Source organism: Natrix helvetica (genome assembly GCF_964273705.1).
Source record: "Natrix helvetica genome assembly, chromosome: 11".
NCBI lineage: Eukaryota > Metazoa > Chordata > Lepidosauria > Squamata > Natricidae > Natrix > Natrix helvetica.
Genome location: NC_138562.1, coordinates 17252844 through 17278431, shown reverse-complemented (window position 1 = coordinate 17278431; position 25588 = coordinate 17252844).

Genomic DNA, 25588 nt, shown 5'->3' with positions numbered 1-25588 from the left:
GGTCTGCTTGTCTATCCCTGTTGTCTGAGCATGCCACGTTCCTCTGATTTCTCAGAAATGTTAGCTTAGTGTGAGGCATAAATAACACACCATGTTTTATTATAAGTTTAAGGGGACCTGACGGAGCTTCCGGAGGTCTCCTAATCTTGGTGGTCCCCTACACTTTCCGTGACCCAGTTTGATCTCCCCAAAGAAAAGATGGCTACCCAGAGAGCTCCTTTGAAGAGTTGGCCAAACTTCTCCCCCCCCCCCAGCTGTTTCCAACAGGGAAAGTTTCTCACAGCGTAACAATTTTGCTTTCATCTCGTTCAGCCTGAGATGGTGGCATTAAAAACTCTGAGCTCACAGTTGTTGGCTTTATACTTTCCAAGACTGATACTAAAATTCCAGGCAAGCTGAGTGCGCTTCCTCCAGTCAAGCTAAATAATGCATTAATGCATTAATTAATAATTGAGCTGATGTCTTGATCCATATCTCAGCTTTTCTTCTTTGATCCCATTGTGAGATTTTGAACAAGCAGCTCCGGTCAGGATGTGAACGCCATGACATTGATGTTTTTATGCAAAGGCACTCTTTTGTTTTGGGGAGATATGTATATATATTTCTATATTTTTATATATTATATATATATAAAAGCCAAGTACCAATCACTCATCAAGAAATCTCCAGAACCGTAAAGCCTACAAACTTGAAATTTGGCATGTACGTTCCCCTTGGCTTCCAGGTGCTCGCTAAGAAAGGATTTTTCGAAATGAGCATCCTATCATTAGTATTTCTATATATAGATTAACACTCTCTAATGCTAAGGAGGTAGGCATTCTACTCCCCCTCCCCACCTGAAAAGAACTCTGTTCCAACTGCCAGTTGCCTCACATTCCGTTACCACAGTTTAAACTGGCAGACGTTCCACTCCTTCACTCAGGAGCGTCTGGGGCTCCTTACAGTACTAAACAGTGGTATCTCACTAAAATGTCTACGCCTTCCACCTATGGAACTGCTTCCAGACTCAAGGCAGCGAGAGCGATGTTCGCTTATGTGTTTCAATCACTGATGACCATTGAGCCAACAGATTGTGAACCAAATTTCTCCTGCATAGCCCGATCATGTAGTTTTGTCGCGAAACACGGGCATCCAGCTAACATATAATAAATCCTGAATGACTTTTATTAATCCACCTGGGCTTCTCAGTACTTGATTCAGTTTGCTGTTCACTACAGATCTCTGCGCACCCACCCTTTCCAAAACAGAACAGGCTAGAAATCGTGTTGCCATGACAACGTGGTAAGTTTGTCAGATGAAAGTTGTGACATTTATACACAGCGCGGTTGTGTTGGCAGTGTAGTTGTGAGCCCAGGGGTGAAATACTACCAGTTCAGGCAGGTTCGCCCGGACCCATAGTAAAAAATGCTACTGGTTTAATCAAACCGGTAGCAAAACAAAAAAAGGCTACCGATTCAGGCAAACCGGTAGTTCCAACGACCAGCTGTGCAGAGCAATTGATATTTGCTAGAAATCACGGGGCACAGCTGATTGTGGCACAGCTGATCAACGGAAGTATTTTTTTAAAAGCATTTTTTTTACTACCGGTTTGGGCAAACTGGTAGTAAAAAAAATACTTTAAAAAGTTTTTAAAAAGTTTCCATGATCTGAAGTTCCAAAATCCTGCTTTCTAGTGAATCTAAATCGCGCGGCACAGCTGCACACACACCCCTCGCTGTTCTACTTACCTTTGCAGACTCAGAAAAGGCTTCTTAGCGCTTGCAGTGCGCATGTGGCGAAGCGAACTGGTAGCAGACTTCAGAGCATTTCACCCGTTCCCTTTTGTCTGGCAACTCTACGCCTGGGCACACTAGGAACAGGCTCCATCTGTCTGTCTGCCTCACTGATGTCTGACTCTGAAGGCAGCTGATAAGTGGCATATGGCTCTGGCCCCCTCTCTGCCTCCGATGCAGAGCCCTCATCAGAGCCTTCCCCAGACTCCAGGACTGGCCCATGTCCCTCCCCAACCTCCTCACTGTCCGAATCTGCTGCCAGCTCCGCTGGCGGACCGCAACAGATAAGAGCGGCCACCAAGTTGTTACCCTGCACAACAGATGCTAAACAACTCAGGTATTTCCATGTGCAAAGCTGAGCATGCAAATGACACTGAAGCCGACTGCAAGTTTTGAGAGCTAATGAGCCTTGCTGAGCTTAATTTAAATCAATAGTGAGTTGAGGAACAAGTAAACAAATTAGCACGGTAAATAAAAATAACAGCAGAGGAGCAGAAAAGTGACTGGTGTGTGTGTGTGTTGAAAGACAACCCAACACTTCCGAAATTGCGGGAAACCTGCCAGGGAAAAGCAAAAGCATGCAAGCTTTTGCAAGGCTCTTGATGAGATTCCAAGGTCGTCCAAGGGTTTCAAAGCTTGTGAAATCCAGCCCAGTTCAATTCAGTGTGTTTTCTTGCTTTTTTGTTTTCTGCCGACCAACTAACAGATAAATAAGTACCCAGTGAATTTTAATGCTTATGGAAATAATTGGAAGGAACCTAGATGTTGTATATGTGTTGATCCCAGCTAGTAATTAAATACTGTAGGTATAATCATTATACCCCCCCCCCCCCCCGGCTTATGCATTCTACTAACTCTCAACGTGGTTTTCTCAGTTTCGGTTAATCATATTGCATGAAGTGTGGCTATCATAAGATGTATAATAAAAATAGATGTTGGCTTAGTATAATGTGGGAATCCGACTGTGCTTTATTTAATAGACCAGAGATCAGGAAATCATGCTTGTTTAGACCCATGCAGGGAGCCATTCCCTCGTTAGATTCATAAATGGATGTCCGTGGATGTATTCATATGTAGTTATGTTTGCATGTTGTAAATGATGCTTATAAGCATGCATAGGCAAACATACCCATGCTTTGGCACAGAAATGTCCCCAAAGTGCTTTTTCAAGAGACAGCTGGAGTTTTTTTTTTCTTGAAGGTCTTTCGCTTCTCATCCGAGAAGCTTCTTCAGTTCTGACTCAAGATCAGATGCTTGTCATTGTAGCTTCACCAGTAGATGCTTATAATTGGAGAGAGAGAGAGAGAGAGAGAGAGAGAGAGAGAGAGAGAGAGAGAGAGAGAGAGAGAGAGAGAGAGAGAGAGAACACACATTAGTTGAAATTTGTAGTATAACTGAATTTACAAAGCTCGCCCGACATCTAGACTCTAATAATCCAAGTCTGTCAATTTCAGGTTAATGTAACTTTTACCCCAATCCATCCTAGTTTTTCTAACCAGGATTTTGACTTCTGGCAACTGCCCAGGTTAACTTCTTTCCTCTTTTTCAGAAGTGGTTTGCCATTGTCTTCTTCCTAGAGCTTGGAATGGCTGGCCGGCCCAAGATCACCCAGCTGGCTTCGTCATCCCTAAATCAGGACTAGGAATACAATAGAATAGAATAACAAAGTTGGAAGGGACCTTGGAGGTCTTCTAGTCCAACCCCCTGCCTAGGCAGGAAACCTTATACCACTTCAGACAAATGGTTATCCAACATCTTCTTAAAAACTTCCAGTGTTGGGGCATTCACAACTTCTGGAGGCAAGCTGTTCCACTGATTAATTGTTCTCACTCTCAGGAACTTTCTCCTCAGTTCTAAGTTGCTTCTCTCCTTGATTAGTTCCCATCCATTCCTTCTTATTCTACCCTCAGGAGCTTTGGAGAATAGCTTGACTGCCTCTTCTTTGTGGCAACTCCTTAGACATAATAACACTGTTATTTTGTCTACCCTGGTCCTTCTTTCCATTCAACTAGACATACCCAGTTCCTGCAACCGTTCTTCATATGTTTTAGTCTCCAGTCCCCTAATCCTCTTTGTTGCTCTTCTCTGCACTCTTTCTAGAGTCTCCACCTCTTTTTTACATTGTGGCGACTAGAATTCACCAGGACTAGAATTCACAGTCTCCTGGTTTCTAGGCTGGTACCTTAACCAGTAGAAAAATGTTGGCTCTCAGCTCAGGCATAAAAATAATTTTCAATTCTTTGTGTTGCTTTGTGTTTAAAAGTTAAGTGAAAATTCCCCAGGATAGCTTAACTGTGATAGCTCAGAGAAATGGGGAACTGAAATCCTGCTTTTGCCAAAGTATTTATTTGTACAATTCCCTAGGTTTTGTACCAACTGCCATTAAAAATGATCCCTGGATGAGATCTGTAAAATTATAAACAATAAAATTATACAGTGGCTTTAAAATCAGGAGGGGGAAAGAAAAACCCTACACTGCCCTATAGTTAATTTTAAAATTGCCTTTCATTCTTTATAATTCCCAAACAAACCGGGGCATTTAAAAGTGTGGCATAAAAAAATATTACATTGGCAAGGATTATAGTCCTTTTGCGGTATTTATGGTTTGGCTGGAACAAAGGATTCAGTCAATTTAAAGCATCAGGAATCTCTAAGCCTTTAATAGATGAACAAGTAGTTATTACGTGGAGGGAACTGGAATTTTAAACCAGGTTTGTGGAAGATACACGAGGATAATGGAGATGGCTGGTTGAAAATGCAGAATGAAAGAAAGGGTGATTTTTAAAAAAAAGAAATGCAATAAAACTGGATTTAAAATGTATGCAAAGCTTTCGTACAACTGAGTGGGAATGCGGAGAGTAATGTTAACAAAAACGTAATATAAATATTAAAAACATATCAGTAAGAACGGGCGTTCAGTTGTGTTATTGTTCTGACCGAAACTTCCCAAGAGCATGAAGCAAATTCCTTGTCCCCCCAAAACCCTTTTATTAATTGACTGTGAATTCTGCTCATTCACATCCAGCAAAGTCTTTCAAGGGAGGAGTTACAGTCACAGATCTTATCTGGCTTGGAGAGCTGCCAGGCTGATATCGATAAAACTTGGCAAGGAGTCTCGAACCAATTAAGCAAACTAATTGTCTCCTGCAAACTCCACTCCCCTTTCGCTCTTCTTTTATTTCCTCTGGGAGGGGCCATTCATCGTCCACCTGTGGCCTTACTCCCATGTTGGTCCCTGTTCTTTAGCTGTTCCCTTCATTGGGCAACTCTGTGCATGCACACACTGGCAACAGGCTCCAGCTGTTTGTCTGCCTCACTGATGTCTGACTGCATAGGCAGCTGATAACTGGCATACGGCTCTGCCCCCCTCTCTGCCTCCGACACAGAGCCCTCATCAGAGCCTTCCCCAGACTCCAGGACTGGCCCAGGTTCCTCCCCAACCACCTCACTGTCCGAATCGGCTGCCAGCTCAGCTGGCTGCTGATGGGCCACAACAATTATGCTTTTCTTTTGGTTTGAATTCATGTGTTCCCATCAGGTGGGAAAGACAGGTTCCCACCTGAAGTTTCAACTAAACTGATTTAATCTGGATGCAGACCAGAACTGTATCCTGAGAAAGCATCTCAGATGGGGCATTTTATAGGTCTTACTTAGAACAAGGGAGGGAGGTGGAAATGTATTCAGACTTGCAAGATTTTGTTATTGTGACATAATAAAGGAGAGTTAGCATTCATAACTTTGATTCCAATCTGATCTACCCTGAAGGGTTGACATCAGGCAAGGAGACATATCTCCTTTGAAGATATGAAGAAGGCTATTATTCCTATCTTCCAAAGCAGAGGGATGTACATTCTTTCTCCCACCCCTCCTTCCCTCCCTCATTCTCTGTGTGTATGTGTTTGTATGTGTGTGTAATGTGGCCTTCTAGATGTTGCTGCTTTTTGATTTCCAGCAATCTTGCCCAGAGTAGCTAAAGGACCATGGATCTTGGGATTTGTAATTCACCAACAACGAGAGGTCTTTAATTCTACAGGCTGAAGAAATAATATGGATCAAATCTCTATCCATCACGGAAGGTGATCTTTCTCAGGGAGATCCCTCAAGAAATATCGGGATTTGTAATAGGGTATATAGCATGAACCATTTTGAGATAGAATCATCTGGGCAACAGAAGAACTAGATCACTTCCAGAAAGATCTAAACATAATGTTGAGTTGAGACTCTAGAAAGAGTGCAGAGAAGAGCAACAAAGATGATTAGGGGATTGGAGGTTAGATCATATGAAGAACAGTTGTAGGAACTGGGTATGTCTAGTTTGATGAAAATAAGGACTAAGGGAGATATGAGAGCAGTCTTCCAATATCTAATGGGCTGGCACAAAAAAAAGAAGGGATCTATTATCCAAAGCGCCTGAAAGCAATATAAGAAACAGCAGGTAGAAACTCATCAATGAGAGAAGCAACCTAGAAATAAGGAGAAATTTCCTGATGGTGAGAACAATTAATCAGCGGAACAGCTTGCCTCCAGAAGTTGTCAATGCTCGAAAACTGGAAGTTTTTAAAAAGAGATTGGACAACCATGTAACAATATAGAATAACAGTGTTGGAAGGGACCTTGGAGGTTTTCTAGTCCAACCCCCTGCTTAGGCAGGAAACCCTACACCACTTCAGGCAAATGGATATCCAACATCTTTTTAAAAACCTCCAGTGTTGGAGAATTCACAACTTCTGGAGGCAAGTGGTTCCACTGGTTAATTGTTCTAACTATCAGGAAGAGTATGGAGTTTCCTGCCTGAGCAGGGAATTGGACTAGAAGACCTCCAAGGTCCCTTCCAACTCTGTTATTCTCTAATGGTCCAGGAAAGAGGAAATTTTTTTTTACTTTGTTCCCTTAGAATATTCAGACTTTGGACCAGTAAGCTTTTTACAACCCTAACCGGGATCACGATGTTTAGCATCGAAGCCAGCCATGGGCATACAAAACACAAAGTAAAAAATGCATTGCGTAATAAATTGATTGCTCTTTCACGAAGTTATAATTAGCTGCCGGTTTTCTGATTCTGCCTGAAGATAGAATTGGCCAAGAGGCCGACTTGAATGATCCCTGCTAGCTAGCCAAAAGTTACATTTGGATCTGAGCACGTTAGGAAGCTTTGGGAAGAGACTGTATTTTATCCGACGTTATCCAGGCCTACCTATAAAATGTTAATGGAATATTGGACTTCCTGTGGTTGTTGTTTTTTTCCAGGCCTGCGCTTCGTACACATAAACAAAATATGGCATCTGTCAGAAGCATGATGAAGTCAGTCTGGAACATTTTGTTCTCGTGGAAAAAGCTACTTTTGGCTCGGAGGAAGAATCGGTTTGCTTCGTAATCTCAGATGCCTGAATGAGATACAAACCACAGAAAAAAGCAAAACAGTCTTCCTTTAATCCCTGGTGATTTTTTTTTTTGGGGGGGGTGCGCTTTTGGAACTGCATCTTCAATGCAGGGGACAGCTTCCTTTGCATTGTTTTACTTTTATAAAATGACAACCACGAAGCCAACTTGTCCTGTTCAAGACGAGGGTTTTAAGCACGAAGTGAGTTGCGTTTCTTGAGATTCGCCAAAAGCAGCTCCTGGAGTATTTTCTGATGTTATAAGAGAAGAGAAGGGAGAAGGGGAAGGGGGTTAAATGGGTAGGAAAGATCAACCCCTTGGTCAAGGAGGAGAAATACAATGTTTATAGAACATATTGTAGTCACTTACAAATAGTTTTGATGACCAGAATTGTACTATTTGTAAGCAACTACAATATGTTCTATCAATATTGTATTTCCAAAGGTATATATTCTGTTAGCTCTGTTCAGTTGCCCAGACTCCACTTCGCAAGAGATTGTTAAAAGATGATGATGATGTATCTTCATGGAATTGTCTCAATTTCTCCAAATTATCTCCAATCAGTGATGGCCAAACCTGTTTGCAAAGATTTCAGCCCCTTCACCTGCTGAGTGAAATTGAGCTTAGATGGGGAAGACAGAACAAGTGGAATTAAAAGATGTCTACATACTGTATCTTTTCCTCTCCTTTCCTGAATTCTCTTCTGTACTCTTCCAATATTCTGAGCCAGGAAGTGCTTGAGAGCTATCAATCTGTCTTGGAGGAGGACACAGTCATAACTCACTCCGACAACAAAAGACAAATGTTTGTATTGATGAATTGATGGGATACCGTAGCTGTTTTGCTGGAGGTCAGCCTTAGAAGTCCAGAGATATACATGATGATTGATTAGATGTTTGTTTCCATTTTTGGTTGATGGTTTAGGTAGGGCAGAATTACAACTTAATTCTGGTTCCCTACAACAGGACTCCAAGATCTGGGCTCCAGCTGGGCTCCGAGATCACCGCAGATGGGGACTGCAGCCAAGAAATTAAAAGACACTTGCTCCTGGGGAGGAAAGCTATGGCAAGTCTAGTTAGCATACTAAAAAGCAGAGACATCACTCTGCCAACAAAAGTACATCTAGTCAAGGCTATGGTTTCCCAGCTGCAATGTATGGCTGTGAAAGTTGGACCATAAGAAAGGCTGAGTGCCAAAGCATTGAGGTCTTTGAATTCTGGTGCTGGAGAAGACTCCTGCGAGTCCCTTGGACTGCAAGGCAATCAAACAAATCAGTCCTAGAGGAGATCAACCCTGACTGCTCTTTAGAAGGTCAGATCATGAAGAGGAAACTCAAAGACTTTGGCCATCTAATGACAAGGAAGAACTCTCTGGAGAAGATCCTCATGCTGGGAACGATTGAGGGCAAAAGAAGAAAGGGACAACAGAGAATGAGGTGGCTGGATGGAGTCACCAAAGCAGTCAGTGTGAACTTAAATGGACTCCAGAGGATGGTAGAGGACAGGAAGGCCTGGAGCAACATTGTCCATGGAGTCATGATAGGTCAGACATGACTTTGCAACTAACAACAACAACAACAGGACTCTGGCAAGGGGAGGTGTTCGGAGAGATGATTGACTTAGTTGTCCAGTAACATTCCATGGCAGTGCAGATAACCTATCCCATTTCTGCTTTTTTCATGAAAACATGGTATCTAAAACAAGTACTTCATTCTGCTAAACAATGGAGATAGCTCTGGCACTCTGGCGGGCATGCGGTTTTGATAGAACATACTGTAGTGGAAGGAATTACAGGCAATGACCTCAACAAAGAAATGAACTGCCTATCACAACCTCATTGCTCTTTGTTGGCCATTCTTCAGTTCTTCTCTGATGGTAATAGCAGTGATAGCAATGTCCCAATATCTCAGGGGCTGCCACAAAGAAGAGGGAGTCAAGCTGTTCTCCAAAGCACCTGAAGGACAGGACCAGAAGCAACGGATGGAAAGTAATGAAGGAGAAAAGCAACTTAGAATGGAGGGGAAATGTCCTGACAGTGAGAACAATTAATCAGTGGAACAACTTGCCTCCAGAAGTTGTAATGGCTCCAACACTGGAAGTTTTAAAGAAGAGATTGGCCCGCCATTTGTCAGAAATGGTATAGGACTTCCTGCCTGAGCAGGGGGTTGAATTAGAAGACCTCCAAAGTCCCTTCCAACTCAGTTATTCTCTAATGACATACTAATGAACTTCTAACATCTGCACATCTGCTGCATATTCTCTTCTCCCATTCAGTTTTTTTTTAAACATTTCAGCTATTAGGAAAAAGGTCTACTTTTTCCAAGAAATTGCATTTACAACCCCCACGTTCTAATTGACCAGCTACTCCACGAACGTGAATTACTCTGAAGAGTTTCCAAATGATTTCGGGTCTTGACCTATTCTTTAGCTAACAAGATCTGGATCCAGACAAAGACGAACAAGAAGATTGCAAAAGGGCTATTTGTCTTGTCACAGAAGTAGTTCCAATTAGGTTCAGTGGGACTTACTCCTAGAACAGTGTGTATAGGTTTGCGGCCTAACACACATTCTGTGGGGGAGGGTGCTCAGTTCTCCTTCCCTTGGAGTATTACAGCTTGTTCAGGTACCATCTGGTTTAAAATTGCCATTCGCATGGAGAAGCGGGTTAGTGCTTATTAGAATGCCAAACTGAGTCACTTACAAATTGCATTTTCTCTCTATGTTAAATACCCGAAGTGATTCTTTATCAATTATGGAGTGATTCTATCCATCTATCATCTATCTATCTATCTATCTATCTATCTATCTATCTATCTATCTATCTATCTATCTATCTATCTATCTATCTATGTTTCCCCAAAAATAGGACAGGGTCTTATTTTCGTTTGACCCCCGAAATAAGCACTTGGCCTTATTTTCGGGGAGGTCTTATTATTTTTGAGGTGCAGGAGACGGCGAGCATGGTCACCTCATTGCAGCTGCTGTGATGTAATATTTTGGGGGAGGCCTTATTTTTGGGGGAGGGCTTATTATAGCACATGTGCTCAAAAGCCCAACTGGGCATATTATCTGTCTCTCTCTCACATCTCTAACTCTGTCTCTGTCTCTGTCTCTGTCTCTGTCTCTGTCTCTGTCTCCAGCCATCTCCATCTCCATCCATCCGTCCGCCTGTCCGTCCGCCCGCCCGCCCGCCCGTCCGTCTGTCTGTCTATCTATCAAGCCAAATTTGGCTCTAGGTTCTGCCTCAGTTTACCTTCCCAATAAGCAACTGAGTTGGAAGATCATTTAAAAGCAGTTTATTAGGGTACCCTGCAGACATGGGTTTCACACAATTTTACCACCGGTTCACCGCGCACCAAAAATGTGAGCGCCCGCGCCCACTCTCTCTCTTCGCTCGCATGTGCTCTGCTCATACGCGCCACTTGTATGCATGTGTGTGGCTTAGAAAACGTGACCAAATAGGATGGCATAGCGCCGTGTAGAATGTTGCAAAGACCTCATCAAACCAGCTTCCATTGAAGGTTGAGAAGCCGACTCTCTTTCTTATAACGTTCCAGATAGAAAATGCTTTTTCCAAAAAGTAAATCCACAATTCACAATATGGAGATCCGTATCTAGGAAATCAAGGTGTTTTTTTTTAAAATAAATCAGAAATAGCTTCACCCGATCTCTTTCTCCCATGCATATTTTTTCCACCAAATGGTTTCACACAATCAAATTCAAGGACTTCACGGTTGCTGAAAGTACATTAAGCATTTTCCCAAGAGAAGCCAAGGTTTCCGGGGAAATAGTTGGAAGTTATACAAGTCTGGAGCAATTTCAGTCCTACCCGTATTCTTCATCTTTCCATGTACAATTAATTTTCATTTTCCACTCCGCTGCCGTGTGCATTTCCATAATTTATTGTTGTCTAAATAAGGAACACAATTTCCCAATGACAAAAAATAATAATAAAATGAAAATGTACATATTAATTGGAGCTGAGCTTGAGAGATCTTGCCTGCAGCATGAATGTGAGCAAGCTGTTTCTAATGAGTGGCCTGGCGGAACTAATTTTGAAGTCTTTCTGATCTGATGTCCCCTCTTCACCTCCAGACCCATCCTACACCTTAGCATACAGAAGAACAGAGATGGAAGGGATTTTGGAGGTCTTCTAGTCCAACCCCCTGCCTAGGCAGGAAAAACTATACCATTTCAGACAAATGATTATCCAACCTCTTCTTTAAAACTTCCAGTTTGGAGCATTCACAATTTCTGGAGGCAAGTTGTTCCACTGATTAATTGTTCTCACTGTCAGGAAATTTCTCCTCAGTTCTAAGTTGCTTCTCTCCTTGATCGGCTGAGGAATTCTGGAAGTTGAAGTCCACAAGTCTTCAAGTTGCCACGGTTGGAGACCCCTGGTCTAAACTTCTGAAGGGAAAAGATCTCTAGCTCCTTCTTAGAATTTGCTGGTCCACAATGGGACATCACCTTGGGAAGCCACCATGGGAGATACGATGAAATCATCAGAAGAACAGGTGCAACGTTTTGGCCTTTTGGAGTTTTGGGGTGACTTGGAAGCTGTGAAGAGTTTTCATACCCATTTTAACCTCAAAACTTCAAAACAACAGACTGAAATTGTAATCCTGAGATTTGGCTATTTCTAAACTATCTTTGTGAGGTTTTCACCGACTTGTTTGAAAGAGGTGATTGAATGGTTCCTGGGCCATTTTTCTGAATTTTGGACTTTTTTTTAAATTAAACTCCCACTCTTAGCTTATCATGTTAACACATCAATTTTGGTGTATCATTTTTTCCCCCTAGAATTCTAACCGCTCTTGAGATGCACTGAATAAATGCTGAAATGGATATATCTCTTATCCAGATCGAAAGAAGGAACTTTGAAGACCTGCTACATTTCAGCTCCCCACAATAAATGATTGTAGGTAACCTATTATCTTTGGATGCGAGCCCAGAAATATCTAAAACGGTTGCCAAGTATGTTAAGCTAATTTTAATTCTTCGAAGCGCAAGACTCCCTTTGTGGCGTTCATTGTATCTCATGGTTGAGCTCAACTGAAGTCATAATATTCACTAGAGCTGGTCGGATGAGAACTGCATCTGTACGCTTGACAAAAACCAAACAAAACTGATAGGGTTATTTTGTTCCTTGTGCAAAATAACACAACCGGTCATACCTGATGGTATTGCACACCTCTCAAGTGACTAGTTCATAGATTTAATGACTCTCCTGGTCAACTTAAAACTAAATAAATAAGGAGAAGCAGCATAGGATGGTAGCCTTCATCTGTCAAAGCCATCTGTCTCGCCACTTTGTCTTACTCAGTGGGCCTCGGAGATCTTGCATACGAATCAGAAAGAGGAAGCTCATATTCAGCTCCATCGGAGGCTGTAAATGGTCTCCAAGGAGTAGGAAGCAAAACTAATCAGCTCAGCCTTCCTTGCCAGCGAAGCAAATCTATCAATGTTGAAGCAGGGATGACTCCTTAAGGTTGAAACAGAAGAAGAAGGAATGTTGGTGGAGTCTTTTTGTGATGGTTGCAAGGTTGGTCAAGGTTGAATTGATCCTTCCTTTTCACACACCTGGAAACTAATCAAGGAGAGAAACAACTTAGAACTAAGGAGAAATTTCCTGACAGTGAGAACAATTCATCAGTGGAAGAAGTTGTGAATGCTCCAACGCTGGAAGTTTTAAAGAAATTGGACAGACATTTGTCTGAAGTGGTATAGGGTTTCCTGCCTAAGCAGGGGGTTGGACTAGAAGACCTCCAAGGTCCCATGAATAGAATAACACAGTTGGAAGGGACCTTGGGGGTCTTCTAGTCCAACCCCCTGCTTAGGCAGAAAACCCTACACCACTTCAGACAAATGTCTGTCCAATTTCTTCTTAAAAACTTCCAGTGTTGGAGCATTCACAACTTCTGGAGGCAAGTTGTTCCACTGATTCATTGTTGTAACTTGTCAGGAAATTTCTCATCAGTTCTAGGTTGCTTCTCTTCTTGATTAGTTTCCATCCATTGCTTCTTGTCCTACCCGCCGGTTTGACTCTCTCTTCTTTGCGTGGCAGTCCCTGAGATATTGGAAGACTGCTATCATGTTGTCCCCTAGTCCTTCTTTTCATCAAACTAGGCATACCCAGTTCCTGCAACTATACTTGCCTTTATTTTTATTTGTTCTTTTTATTTATTTATACAGCAAGATCTCCTACTCCCTTTCTTCTCCCTTTCTGGAATTTCCTAAGGCAGCATTCTCTCTGACACTCTTCTTGTTTGCAGGCTTCATTTCAAAATAACTTTTGCCCTTTTGGCATAACATTTCAGAATGGATACTGACCTTTAAGAACTCTCCCAAAGGTGCACTGATTTTTAATACTTCCCCCCCTCCCTACTCAAACTTGATGACCGCAGTACATTCCCCCACCTCTTTTTATCACCAATTCGGTTGTGGTCAAGTTCAGTTTTAGTGAATCACAACCTTCTGGTTGGTAAGGTTTATTTCCCTTTTATTTTTAAATGACCTTACGAACAGGGAGAAAAATAGTCTTTCCTATTTGTTTTGAATCTCCCTTACTAGTCACTTCAATAAGCTACTTCAGGTTGTGCAATTTGTTTGTTATCCTTCACGTCAGTTCTGGAAAAAGCTTCTTGGATGAGAAGCAAAACATCTTCAAGGAGAAAAACTGAAGTCCAGTTGCCTTTTGAAAAAAAAAAAGCATCTTTGGATCAACTATGACCTTTTTATTTGTACTTTGAAGAATTTTCGCTTCTCATCCAAGAAGCTTCTTCAGCTCTGACTGGATGGTGGGGAATGGAAGGATTTATATTCCTTGCAACAGCTGGTCATTTGTGCATCCTTTTAGCGGCCACTAAAAGGGTCACCCAAGTAGTGCTAATAGCTCCTACGGTCTGCAATTTTCTTCTGGAAATTTGAAATGAAATTGGAATAACATATGATTTAAAATGAAATTGGAATAAAAGACAATCATTTAACGTATCAATAAATATTTACTTTATCATAAATATGATAAAATTATATTTCGGTGTCGTCACCCCTACCATCTACCCCCATCAATCCCACATATGATGATCTCAAACGAACCATTTTGCTCAAGTATTGTGCTGTGTTAAATGTTATTTTCAGATTCCGGCTGCACTTAAGGTAAATTGTTTTGATATGGGGATCCCAATGGGCCATTCGAGTAAAAAAAAAAAAAACCCGTTCTTCTGCCATTCTTTTTTGCAGAATCCCAGGAAACAGCTTTTCATTGTTTACCAACGTGTTGTAACTTTTATCCAAAACTACTCATTACAGAACAGGACCACAGACAGCAGCTTCCTCAGACCTGGAAGCCATCTTTTACATTTGGGCCTTAGGGCCAGCCACATTTTCTACGGTGGGAAACAAAGAGGGGGGGGGATTATATGGAGTATGGGAGATATATACCGTATTTTTCAGAGTATAAGATGCACCAGAGTATAACACGCACCAAGGTTTTGAAGAGGCAAATTAAAAAAAAGGTTTTTGCACTCTGCAAACCTCCCTTCCCCTCCAAAAAAAGGCATGAATAGCCTTTAGGGGGCTTGTAGAGTGCTCCTGGGTGTGCCCCCCCTGCCCAAATCAAGCAAAAATGAGTCATATTTTGCAAAAATGGGCCTGTTTTTTGTCAAAAAAATGCATGCATAGCCTTTAGGAGGCTTATAGAGTATTTCTGGGGGTTGGGGGTTGGGAATTGACAAAAAAACGGCCTGTTTTTCACATAAAAGAGGGAGGGAAAAAATGCTGTATTCAGTGTACAAGACGCACCCAGATTTTCAGCCTCTTTTTTGAGGGAAAAAGGTGCATCTTATACTCCGAAAAATACGGTAGTCAAAATAACATTCCTTTCTCAGAGAGTCAAGGACATCTTGTCCTGCAGCTGCGATGAAGTGACCAGGAGGTATCTCCAGTTTTGGATGGTGCCTGATTGGACCATGTGATGGACATGTGGGGGCTGGGCAGGGACTTGGATTTTCTTTTGGGTGGGGAATTCGGCTTTTCCCAGATGTGCCAATATGTCACCTCTATTAAAGTGGAATTTTGAGGAACTTCTAGCCTCAGAGTCTTCTTTTGTTGGGGGTGTTACTTGGAACCCTGACAAGCTTACAAACACTAATAAACTTCTGGCTTGGTGTGAGATTGCAACACTCCACTGTTTCCTAATCCCGGCAATTATGCTCGAAATCAGGGCCATATTTAAGCGCCCACCTCTCTTGAGGAGTGCTTCCAAATTATACCTCCTATCTCTTAAGACTCCATTTTATTACACATCTTGGTTACAGTCTTTCAATACAAGTGAGGAAATGCAGCCTAAATGTCCCTCCCATTTTTGTGTGTGTGTGAGAGAGAGAGAGAGAGAGAGAGAAGAGAGAGAGAAAAAGGGAAGAGAGAGAGAATGAGAGAGAGAGAGGAGAGAGAATGAGAGAGAGAGAGAGAAAGAGAAGAGAGAGAGGGGTGAGACTCTTCAAATTTAGCTATGCGACTGTCAGTGTTTCCTGTCTGTTAACTACGGATTAATTTTTCCTGTATTTGTCACGATCCCATGTTACCATGCCTTATTCTTTTGTAATATGAGAGGAACACCAAATAACATCCCCCAAAGTCTCAGCAGGTGGAAAGGAAGGGAGTTTGCCTGATTGCCTTGTCCCACCGCTATGTTTTATTCTGTTTTTGATTGGATTTCTATTGCTGCTGAATCTGATCCCATTACATGATTGAAAAACATATGGGAATCATTTCTCCAGTGGTCTGAATCAATCTGACATCTGATACCTCAGTAAAATCCCAAAGGGGGAAGACTGAGGAAAGGCCTACCATTGGACAATATTCCAAATTGGGAAACCAGACAACCATGGAGACTGCAGAATGATGGGGAGACATACAGCAAACCAGCCAAAAATCTCTCGTATATCTCAATAAAAGATTGAAAAAGACCACCAAGGATGAAAGGAGAGGCTTCTTTTGCAGTGGGGGAAATTGGGTGGAAAAGATTTCAGCTGAGATTAAATTTAGAATTGGTCTCTTGAGAAGAGGTAGTGATGGGGACATCAGCTCAAAGTCCATACAGAAGTGGCAGGTAGGAGCTCCTTGACTTAGCTGCTCACAACCAGAAGCCGTTTGGATGAGTTATGCCGAATTATTAATTGGTCACCGTGCCATAAATCATGGAGGCAATTGGAGAAGCGTGAGCTGTGAGGAATAAAATTGCCAACTGTGTCTCTAGGAGTGGGGGGGAATGCATGGAGGAGAAAGAATGAGAAGGAAAGAGACTTTGGGGTGGAAAAAGGAATGTTTGACTTACCCTCTGGCATCTCAACCGCAGTGTGACATCAGCATAAAGAAATATGTGCTGATGTTATAATGGAAGCTACAGTTGGCCTGCATCTCTGGTTTGGTTGTGCGTTCTTGTCATGCTTTCTAAAAATTCAGAGAAAATATTAACCTGGGAAGCAAGAATAAGCAAGAATAAGTCTGAAAATGCTACGAGACTCTAAAAACAAAGGGGTTTCTGGATTGCCGGACTGGGAGTTTTAGTATTGGACCTCGATACTTACTGTACATGGGTGAAAGAATGGATTAGTTAGAGGCATAAAAGATTATTAAGTTTAGAGGGACACGATCGCCAACTGGGGGGGAACCAGAGATGGGATTCAGCCAGTTCGGGCCAGTTCAGGCGAACCGGTAGCGGTGACGATCAATTGGCCCCACCCACCCGCCTCTCCCCTATTCCTTCTTTCTGGCTCAGCTGATTCACGCAGCACCGCTGATTTCTGCGCCTCCGCTGTTCTACTTACTGGGGTTGCCTTAGAAGGTGAGCAACTGAGCTTCAAATTGCTGTATTTTGAGTGCTGCGCACAAGCGCGTTAGACCCGCGTGAGTGAAGCGCACACTCACTGAAGCAGTGGTTAAACTGGTTGCATCCCGCCACTGGGTGACAAGCCTTTTTATGGTCGGGGAAAAATAAAATACATAGCCATTTCCAAAGACATCACATTAGAAATGCACTAATGTCAGTGTGAAGGAAGCGGTAGCTCAGGGGCTAAGGCGCTGAGCTTGTTGATCAGTTTGAATCCCTAGCGCGGCGTAACGGAGTGAGCTCCCGTGACTTGCCTCAGCTTCTGCCAGGATAGCAGTTCGAAAGCACATAAAAAAGCAAGTAGAAAAAATGGGAACCCCCTTTGGCGGGAAGGTAACAGAGTTCCGTGCACCATCGGCGTTGAGTCATGCCGGCCACATGATCATGGAGACATCTTCGGACAGTGCTGGCTCTTCGGATTTGAAACAGAGATGAGCACCGCCCCCTAGAGTCTGGAACGACTAGCATGTATGTGCGAGGGGAACTTTTATCTTTGACCTTTATTGTCAGTATGGGCAAAAACTAAAGAACAACACTACTTGGAAAGACCCCTGGCTTTCTACAATCTAGGCACTGATACATCCCAATGTTATTAACATGGGAAAAAAATTACAAGCTATGCCATTTTTCCAAGGACGAATTATTTATTTCAAGAGTTACCTGGCCATAAACGACAGCATGGAAAATGCAGGTTGCATCACAGTTCCCCGATTAACATCATGATTCCTTCAAAACCGCCCAAGCGTTGCTTGCTAATATCTTTCCTACTAGACTGACAATTCCCTAACCAGGAGAGGAAAGGCTGTTTAAACAAAATTTGTGCCTGGCCAGCTTGGACCGAACAAAGAAAGCAGCTTAGTCGAAAATGGGGAGTTTTCTTTTATGGCCAAACAGTAGCCAAGAAATGGGTGGACGGGGAGCATCTAACAATGAAGTCTGAACAAGCACATTCACAAACGGCTGAACTGTAGCTTACTGTGAAGTCTCTAAACAATGTGTCTGCCTTAACCCAAAGGTGCCTGTTCAGAGGCAGGTGGACTTCATTTCTCCTTGAACACTTTCGCTTCTCATCTGTTCTGACTGAGGCTTCCCAAGAGCATGAAACAAACTCCTCGTCCTGGGAAAAAAAATCCCTTTTATTAATTGACAGTGAATTCTGCTCCTTCACATCCAGCAAAGTCTTTCAAGGGAGGATTTACAGTCACAGACCTTCTCTGGCTTGGTCAGCCAATGGGAGTTGAAACAGATCTGTGTCTGTGCTGAGAATCGAAACTGAAACTACCCTGTCTGCCCTGAACTCGGAAGTGAAACTAACCGTTGTCTCCTGCTTGTGTTCTGCTTGTAACTTCTACCAGGTTGAAAGAATCTACTGTGCATTTCTTCATCTGTTGTTAGGTATATAAAAGGAAGTTAACGAATCCAGCTGAATCAGTTATCTGTGTGTGCTTTCAGGATTTGAATTTCCTGCAACAAACTCTTGATAGATTTGTATTTAAATTTCCTGGCTTGGAGAAATAGAGGCATTAGCCAAACTCTCTCTCTCTCTCTCTATCTGTGTATCAGAAGAAGAGTTATAAATATTTGATCATATTCATTGGCATCCCAATAAGAAGGAAGCCAAGCCATGTTGTGTAAAAAGGGCGGGTGTTTTTTTTGCAACAGTTTACTTTGTGCTAATCGTGTTGGAATATTTGGCTCAATGTGTTCAGTTAAAAAAAGGACACACAATCGTTCTGACGAAAGGGGAGTCAAAAGTCTGTCTTCAGGAAGCTAAGCAACATTTTAATGGCCAGGGAGCAAACTCGAGAACTTTGAGTTGTCTAAGGATTGCAGTTCAGCGTAGTGGTTCAGATATGAGATATGGAACTTGGGAGGCTGGGAGTTCTAGTCTTGCCTTAGACACAAAGCCAACCATACCCTCTCAGCCCTAAGAAGCGGGCAAGGGCAAATCACCCCTGAAAAAGATTGCTGAGAAAACTTCAAGGCTTTGTCCAGTTGCCTTGTTGTGTTCTCTCTCTCCCCCTTTCTCCCCCCCCTCTCTGCCTCTGTCTCTCTCTCTGTCTCTCTGTCTCTCTCTGTGTGTGTGTGTGTGTGTGTGTGTGTGTGTCTGTCTGTCTGTCTGTCTGTCTGTCTCTCTCTCTCTCTCTCTCTCTCTCTCTCTTTCTGGCACTTTGTCTCTCTGTGTGTGTATGTGTGTGTGTGTGTGTCAGCCTGCCTGCCTGTCTGTCTATCACTCTCTCTGACTCTGTCTCTCTGTGTGCGTGTGTGTGTCTGATTCTCTCTCTGTCCCCTTTATTTTAGGGCATATTATTAACTACAAAGAATCACGTCCACACGTTAAGTTCCAGTTAAGCTGATTTATTGCTCATGCCTATGCACACACTGGTCAACTAATGATCAGCATTACATTGATGCTAGGGAAGAACAGAATTCAAGAGAGGTTGGATTTTGACCTTTTGTGGCAACATAATGATTCCAGACTGATTCCTCTCTTGACTCTGCCCCCAGGCTCCTCCTCTTCTTCTTCTTCTTCTTCTAATCCTACATGTACTCCATGATGGTTGTGCTTCCTGTAGGAATTTGCCGCTGATTTATGACCATCATAGGTTGTGGGGGGGAGGGGGGGACTCAGAAACCAGGAGGATATAGAGTAGGATATAGTTCTGGGGCCCCAAGGTTGTCTGCCCCAGATAATGTAAATGAGGAAATAGCACAATCTCCTCCATCTTGCTTGAGTGCGTGTGCTAGAATTGGGATGCAAGTGTGTACAGCATTAGATAGCAATAGCACTTAGACTTATATACCGCTTTACAGTGCTTTACAGCCCTCTCTAAGCAGTTTTCAGAGTCAGCCTCTTGCCCCCAACAATCTGGGTCCTCATTTTACCCACCTTGGAAGGATGGAAGGCTGAGTCATTCTAGAGCTAGTCAGGATTGAACTGTTGGCAGTGGGCAGAATTATCATGTGATACTGCTTTCTAATCACTGGGAGGGAGGGAGGGAGGGAGGGAAGGAAGGAAGGAAAGAAGGAAGGAAGGAAAAATCAATAGCATTTAGACTTATATACTGCTTCATAATGCTTTACAACCTTCTCTACGCAGTTTACAGAGTCAGCATATTGCCCCCCAACATATCTGGCTCCACATTTTCCCAATCTCAGAAAGCCTATCAGGTTAAAACTCCAGACTGTGGGCAGAGTTACCCTGCAATACTGCATTCTAACCACCGCACCACCAGGGCTACTTATAAAAATGAACAGAAGAGGCAAAAGAGGGAGAGTAGCAGTAGGAGGAGTCAACCTTGAGCCGGTCAGGATCGAACTCCTGGAGTGAGCAGTGAGTTAACCTGCAGTACCGCTTTCTAACCACTGCACCACCCCAGCTCTGTCATTATTCCCATTGATAATGGGATTGGCACTTCTCCCTTCAAATTGGACTTGCTCGAATCTCACGCTGCTCAATCGGACTGCATTGTTCTACTTCCTATCTAAATTGTTTGGTTGCAGCTCCCTAGGGCATCGGTGAAGAAGGAAGGAAGAATTATAGGCCAAAGGAGGGAGGGGGAGGGATTGCTGGATCGTTGGCTCAAGTAAATGTAATTCACAAATCATCCTTGTTAAAAAAAGAAAAACAGAGTTAACCGATCTATAGGATACCATGAAGGCATACATTGTCTGAATTTGCAAGATGCAGATGCCTCCCCCCACTCCCGCCTAGCCTAAAAGTGCCCCCCACCTGGATTACAGCCTGTGTTTCTATACCTGTTTACCTGGGAGTAAGCCATCTTCTACTCTCAGTGAAAATGCATAGGAAAATCTTGCAGATACAGCTTTTTCGGAGAGGTGGCTGTTCTTGGATCTGACCTTGCAGATATTCCCTGGGGTGTGCTGAGAAGCTTAAATTGCTGAGCTTGGCCATCCCACTTTGAAGGCAAAGCAGACTTTTTTTTTTCCCCTAGATTTTTATCTGCTTTCTCTCCTTCTCCTTTATCCAAATCCCTTCCTTTGAAGGTTGGCTTTGTATTGTCCTCTTTAAAATCCTCGGCACCTTCTTCTAACTCCCTGGAAATCCGGCAAACTCACAGCAGGGATAAATTTAGTCTCTCCAATCCATGTCTCTTAGTACCAACTGCTTCTGTTTGGACACTTTGGAAACATGCCATCCAGATAGTTATCAAGGCGCTTGTTTTCTCACCGTGGCTGTTAATCAGCCAGCTGGAGAAGAGGTCAAGGATCCTAAGCAACACGAGATTCCCTTGCAACAAATCCCTTCCTGTTTAGAAGATGCTGAGGAATGGTCCTGACTTTTTTCTCCCTCCCCCTTTCTTAACTGAGCTTTGCAATAAGACATTGGGGGGGGGGTTGTCAAAGGAAATCAAGCGCATTTGTCAATCGGTACCTCCCCAAAGAGCAGGCAACACTGTGCTTCTTTGTGTGGATCTTTGGGGATGGTTCAAAGCAGTGGTGAAATTCAGATTATTTTTACTACCAGTTCTGTGGATGTGGATTGGTGGATGTGGCAGGGGAAGGATACTGCAAAATCCCCATTCCCTCCCCACTCCAGGGGAAGGATACTGTAAAATCTTCATTCCCTCCCCACTCCAGGGGAAGGATACTGTAAAATCCCCATTCCCTCCCCACTCCAGGGGAAGGATACTGCAAAATCTCCATTCATATGAAAACAAGGCAAGGATTTGAGACAAACAGTTATCATGGGTCACGGTGGCGCAGTGGTTAGAATGCAGTACTGCAGAATTCTTCTGCTGACTGCTGGCTGCAATTTGACAGTTCAAATCTCACCAGGCTCAAGGTTGACTCAGTCTTCCATCCTTCTGAGGCAGGTAGAATGACGACCCTAATTGTTGGGGGGCAATATCCTAACTCTGTAAACTGCTTAGAGAGGACTGTAAGAGGGGGAAGCCCAAAGCCGGAGCCCGGAGGAAATAGTTTTTGCCCCTCTGGAGCCTGGGGTGGGTGAAAAATATCCCCCTCCCACCATGGTGCAGGAGGCCGAGTAGGCCAAATCCACATGCTCACATAGCAATGGGGCAGCGAACCTGTGGCTGCAATTTTTGAAGCACACCTCTGAATTTAATCATGTTTTGGGCTCTTCTAGGAGAATAGATGTTCTAATGTGGTTTACAGTTTTCTCTCTTTCCCCTCCTCTTTGTTTTCTGGCTGTTTGTTAAAAGTGTCATCCAGAAATCATGCCTTGAAACAAAATGGTTTATGACTCGCTTCAAAATAGGATAAAGGGAAAAAAATTCTAATGCCTCCAGGCTGTTGTCTGAGTGAAAAAGAAGCTGGCTGAAAGATCTAAAGGGATAGAAAATGGGTTGGTTGCATCTAATGCTGAAATGGACCTACAAAGGGAGGAGAGCAAATTATATGGAGGATGTCATGGCTATAACGTTGGAAGGCAAAGACAAGCCAGTTGTGTGTTGGCAGTTTCCAGGGCAAGGAAGAGGAAGGAAGGTTGGTTGTGCCCAACACTTTGATGGAAAAGTAACTATTGTTGTTTCTCGCGGGTGGGATATGGATTACATTTTCCTTTGCTACGAGATAGTCAATGCTTGCCTTGAATGGGTCTCTTGATTGGATGAGCCTCTGACTAAGGGTGTGCAACTGTCAAGTGCCGAAATCAGGAGATTCAGGCAGTTCAAATGAGTATAGAGATTTATTGGAAACTTAAGCTCTCCAAGAATCTGGCCAACTAACAGTCAAGAGAAATGAGCGGAGGATAAGAAAGGCATTCAAGGTGGGCTGAACGTATGTCTTTTGCAGGCATGCAGGGACTCGTGACTTATGATGTGTTTGACCCCTCCCTCAGCTTGTCATCTCCTACAGCATCCCCCTTGGCTTCCCATGGTCCCATTCACTCCGTAGGGAAGTAATCAAGAGCAATTCACCTGCTTTGAGGTCTTCCTGAAGGTCTAAAGCAGGGTAAATGTCCTTTCTATGTGTGTAGAGGTTATGCAGTCCTCCAGTCTGCCCAGTTCACAAACTGTACAATCTCGGCCATATGATTGCTGTGCTTTTCAAAAATCCCTCCCTCCCCCACAACCAAGTTTCTAAATCTTCATTCCAAAGAACTATCTTGAGTGACCACATTTTCTCATAAGTGTTCTGGCCCAGGCTTCCTTAAAAAGCATGAAGCAGAGTCTTGGTCCCCGCAAAACCTCTTTTATTTACATGACTTAATTCCTTTCATTCACGGTCAGCAAGGCTTAGCCAACAGACTTTCAGAGGAGTGTTTATCCACACGAACCTTATCTCGTTTGGAGAGCTGCCAGATAACCAGTTTCCAAATGCAGGGCAAAGCCAAACTTGGCACAGAGTCTCTTATAGTCACAAACAGAACTTTCCACTCTTGAAACAGCCAAATGAACGAATTGTTCCCTGCAAAAGCCCACTCCCTGTTCGCTCCTCTTCTGTTTCCTATGGTTGGGGCCAATCTCCTCAAAGATGTGGCTTTACTCCTAAGTCAACCCTGCTTTCCTAGTTGTTCTTGTCTTCTGGCAGCTCTGTACATGCGCAAACTGGGAACAGGCTCCAGCTGTTCCTCTGCCTCACTGCTGTCTAGCTCCCTCTCTGCCTCCGACGCAGAGCCCTCGTCTGAGCTTTCCTCAGCCCCCAGGACTGGCCCATGTTCCTCCCCAACCTCCTCACTGGCCAACTCTGCTGCCAACTCTACTGGCCGACCACAACAATAAGGTCTTGTGAATTTCATTCCTATCTCCTCCAGAGATGCCACTGAATCACCAACAAACCAACCAAACAACAACAATGCAAGAAGTTTTAAAAATACAACATGGCCCCTGGCAGAACTAAAAAAATATGTACCTTGTGTAGCGTATCGCCAAAAATTATGACTTTTAGCTGGGTTTTTCCTCCCAAGGACTCAATAGCCGAGAGATGGACTCTCTATACATCGTCAAGAAAAGCTCATCTTGGAAAGGAATACTATATAGCCAAAACTTTACGTAGTCTGAGAAATAATTCCCCCGATGCTTCATAATTTATTATTAGAAAAAAATGAAACAGATCTGCTTACGGACAATAAATCAGCTTTATGATAATGGAAGTTTGGGATGTTATTGTGGTTTGTAATTCAGTCGTGGTACATATTCTCAGCCCCACTCAGGTCAATGGTGCAGTTGTTTGCAGCTTTTGGGTGATTTAAGGAGGTCTACCCTGTTCTTCATCTACCCCGCAATGATTTTTGTGTGTGTGTGTCATAGTTACAGAGCTTTTTTTGCTCCTCTGCAGAGCTCCCTCTCCCCTCTTTCCTCTAGAGTATAACACCCCCCCCCCCACTTCATCTCTGTAACTTCCAACTCGGCTGCTTCAACACCGTAGGAGAACGGGGGGCATTTATCTTGTAGCCCCCGCAGGAAAAAGATTTGGAATTGAGAGCAGAACTAGCAATGCATAAAAAGGGATGATTTGGGCAGCTTATTTGTTTATCTGCAGGGGAACAAAAAGGTGGAGAAATGAAAAAAGAAGAAGAAGAAGAAGGATACACTAGCTATTTGTTCTGAAAAGCAATGTATTGATTAGCTGGCTTGCTAAGAAGAAAACGTTTCAGCCAGGAGCTGGTAAGGCACCTCAGTGACACAGGAAATCTGTTAGTGTACATTAGCCATTTCTCCAAGTTGTAAATTTGCAACAAAAGATATATGGAAGCATTAAACATTACACATACAAGGAAGGCTGAGCGCCAAAGAATTGAGGTCTTTAAACTATGGTGCTGAATAAGACTCCTGTGAGTGCCTTGGACTGCAAGGCAATCAAACCGGTCAGTCCTAGACGAGACCAACCATAACTGCTCTTTAGAAGGCCAGATCCTGAAGAGGAAACTCAAATGCTTTGCCCACCTAATGAGAAGGAAGGACTCACTGGAGAAGAGCCTCATGCTGGGAAGGATGGAGGGCAAAAGAAGAAGAAGGGGACGACAGAGAAGGAGGTGGCTGGATGGAGTCACCGAAGCAGTCCGCGTGAACTTAAATGGACTCCAGAGGATAGTAGAGGACAGGAAGGCCTGGAGGAATGTTGTCCCTGAGGTCGCGAATGGGTCGGACATGACTTCACGACCAACAACAACAACAACAACAACAACAACAACATACAAGGTAACTCTCCTTTGTAGAACATCAGTGGCAGAGTTCCCTCTTACTTGAGCTCATCAACAATTGTAAGTGACGGTTAAAAACCATCAGTGGAACAACTCGCCACCAGAGGTTGTGGATTGCCCAACATTGGAGGTTTAAAAAAAAGAGATTGGAATAACCATCCCTTTAGAGCAAGGATGTCAAACTCAAATGTATCCGGCCTGTGGGGCGCTTGATCTGGCCTACAGGGCCACCCTGGAAACAGCAAAGGACCGGCCCATGATGCATCTGCCTTCAAAAATGGAGCTCTGTTTTTGCTGGCGGAGGGTTGCAGAACGATGTCGCAGCCCAAAACGGAGCTTGGGAGGCCATTTTTGCTGGCAGAACACTTGGGCCATCACAGGCACCCCTGACACGAGTGACATCAAGCTGGCCCTC